Below are 3,337 nucleotides of genomic sequence, written 5' to 3'. Positions count from 1 at the left end.
TCACACTGCTTCCCAGCACCTACTGTGTTCCTGGCTCCAAGCAAGGATCTGGGATCATTTACCCATGGGGTGTTGGTGGTGACAGCAGCATGTGCTGAGTGCTCACTGTGTGCCGGCACCAGCTGGGCTCTTTGAGGTGCGTTGACTGAGCAGATCCTCAGAACAACACACTGAGACAGGTACCACAATAATCCCTACTTTACAAATGAGGAACATTATAAAAGTGAAGTGAGTTGATGAAGAGAGGGGTGGTTAAGGCCAGGCATGGTGGCTCATGCCCGTAATCCCAACACTTTAGAAGGCTGCGGCAGGAGGATGCCTACAGCCCAGGAGCTCGAGGCTGCAGTGAGCTATGATGGTTCCACTGCGCTCCAGCCTGGGCAACAGAGGAAGACTGTCTTTTAAAAGGATAGAGAGTGATTTGTCTAAAATCACAGCGAGTGAATGGCAGAGCCAGGACTCACACCACATCGCACCATCATGGCTGGGATCTTCACCACCACTCTCACTCTCTATCCTTTTAAAAGACAGTCTTCCTCTATTGCCCAGGCTGGAGCGCAGTGGAACCATCATAGCTCACTGCAGCCTCGAGCTCCTGGGCTGTAGGCATCCTCCTGCCTCAGCCTTTTAAAGTGTTGGGATTACGGGCATGAGCCACCATGCCTGGCCTTAACCACCCCTCTCTTCATCAACTTACTTCACTTTTATAACAGTCTTGCCAAGTAGGCATGGTTCCCAGATGGGGAAACTGAGGCAAGGGCAGACTCAATAATTTGCCGATGTTCTCACAGAGTGTAAAAGGCTGAGCTGGGATTTGGTCCTGTGCAGTCTGGCTCCAGAGCCCAAGAACTCTCCATCCAACCTGCTGGGGTCGGGTGGAGTGTCTGCCTGTCCCAGTCTAGCTCCTGCTCAGCCAGAGAGCAAGCAGTTTAAAGAAAGTGGCCCAAAGCCACCTGTTGGCAGGAGAAGAAGGGGTTAAATAGGACTCTGGGGTGCACCCTAGGGTGTCATTGCTGCCTTGAATGCCCTTAAATTCTCTCCCATCCTCCAAGCCCCACCCACCAAGCCAGCAGCTAGCACCTTGGCACCCAGGTGGAGTTGAGGTTCGTATTTTTTTTTTAACTTTTAAATATAATTTACCATTTTTATCGTGTTTAGTATACGGTTCAATGTTAATAGATACATTTTTATATTTCTTCCTTCATCTCGTCTACCCCCAAGGCCTACAGCCAGAAATGTATCTTGTAAAGAATAACTCATGTCATTATTATGTTCTCTGAAAATAACAAATTTTTTAGCTAAAAGAGTTGACAATTTGATTTTCCCATTTCCCAATACAAATGAAAACCGCATCTTTTTGTCCCACTTCTCCCCTCCAAAACTGTTCTCTTTGACAGGACAGGAGAGCAATCTTCCTTATGCTGTTTAGAAAACCCAGCATCAGCCGGGCGCCATGGGTCACAACTGTAATCATAGCACTTTGCGAGGCTGCGACAGGCGGATCACCTGAGGTTGAGAGTTCCAGACCAGCCTGACCAACATGGAGAAACCCCATCTCTACTAAAAATACAAAAAATTAGCCAGGCATGGTGGTGCATGCCTATAATCCCAGCTTCTTGGGAGGCTGAGGCAGGAGAATCGCTCGAACCTGGGAGGCACACTCCAGCCTGGGCAACAAGAGCAAAACTCCATCTCAAAAAAAAGAAAGAAAACCCAGCATCACAGCAGCATGATCTCCTGGTTCAGCAGAACAGGTAACATAAAACTGATGCAATGAGGCCTCCTCTCTATCCTTATCTGTCTAACTGAGTCATTCCGGGCCAAGTGGGCACTGTCATGGGACAGGCTGGAGGTCTCATCATTGGAGCATCATTGGCATGTGGCCTCCCACAGGCAGCCTCATTCCAGGAGCAGGTCCCACTGGCATCATCCCAGGAAGAGGAGGGCCCACCATTGGCATCAAGGGAGGTCCCCCATGTGGGACTCTGGCATCACATCAGGGGAGGAGGACCCGGAAGACTGGGGGGGAGGTGGTACCATCACCTCCCACAGGTGTAGCAGAGAATGGAGTAGGAGGTATCTTCCCTTGTTGAGATGCAGCCGCTATTTTGTCAGTCAGGCTCTGAGCCTGCTCTTCCATCCATTTTTAATAGTCGTCTGTCACATTCTCTTTGTGTTTCTTATCACGCAGTGTGTCTTTCCCACAGATGGAGAGTCATGGGTGAGATGTGTATGCAGCGGTCACAATAAAACCTGGGCATGTTGCTCTGCAGGCCGTCGGCCACTCCGTTCGGAAGTAACCATTTTTAAGATTTCTTATATCACACTAACAGAACCGGATGGCCTGGGGCAGGGTTTCTCAACCTCCGCTCTACTGGCATTTGGGCTGGATGTGACTTTGTTGTGGGGGGACTTCTTGGACATCGCAGGATGTTTAGTCGCCTCTCTCGCCCTCTACCTACTAGATGCCAGTAGTGCCATTCCCTTCTCTTCCATCCCAGGTATGAAAACCAAAAATGTCTCCAGGCATGGCCAAATGTGCCTAGGATGGGTAAGGAAAGGCAGATTGTCCCGGCTTGAGAACCACTCGCCTAGGGGATGAAACCCAAACTCCAGCTGCTGCTCCGTCTCCTGCCGCCTCTCCTAGCAACCCACACGACAGGTCCTAAGTTCCAACCAAACCAAATGCTTTCTATGCCCAAACACACCTTGCTCCAGGGTGCCTCAGGGCCTTTGCACATACTGTACACAGGCCTGGAATGCCCTTTCAACTCCTATGCATCTGTAAAGACACAACTCTGATTTGCCTGCCCCTGTGAAGCCCTGCAAGCCTTCACTTTATCCACACTCATTATAGGATGATAGTGCAAGGTTGTGATCCCTTGCACTATCATCCTATAACACCTAGAACATTCCCCCAGTGCAGTACTTTTCCATTGTTGTCTCTCCATGTCAGTCTTGATCCCTGGACTCCAGCCCCGAGAGCAGGGAGTAAGAATTCCATGTACCTGATACATAGTAGGTGCTCAACAAATGTTTTTTGAATGAATACACGTATTATCTTCCTTTCAGACAATATTACCTCGTAACAAAAGCAGACACCTACCAGGTGAATAAGACAGACTCCACTCTTGCCATTATAGAGTTTAGAGTCTAGTGCAGGCAGCCATTACAATTGATGAACTGACTGATTTCAGGTATTTCTGATGAAGGATATGAAAATATTTTAGAAGACATGGTGGCTGTGTCTAACAGAGGGACCCTAAAGTATCCAAGGGTGGTCAGGGATACCCTTCCCAAGAAAGTTACATTTAAGAAGAAAACTAAAAGGTTAGTA

At 48.8% G+C, this 3,337-nt stretch overlaps 1 pseudogene; it reads right to left on the bottom strand.

The window, feature by feature from the left end:
- Window positions 1-1,793: 1,793 nt before the first annotated feature.
- Window positions 1,794-2,261, bottom strand: LOC100401287 (U1 small nuclear ribonucleoprotein C pseudogene; annotated as a pseudogene).
- Between the last annotated feature and the right edge of the window lie 1,076 nt (window positions 2,262-3,337).

The sequence above is a fragment of the Callithrix jacchus genome, chromosome 10 (assembly GCF_049354715.1).
Source record: "Callithrix jacchus isolate 240 chromosome 10, calJac240_pri, whole genome shotgun sequence".
NCBI lineage: Eukaryota > Metazoa > Chordata > Mammalia > Primates > Cebidae > Callithrix > Callithrix jacchus.
This window is presented reverse-complemented; position numbering and strand designations above follow the sequence as displayed.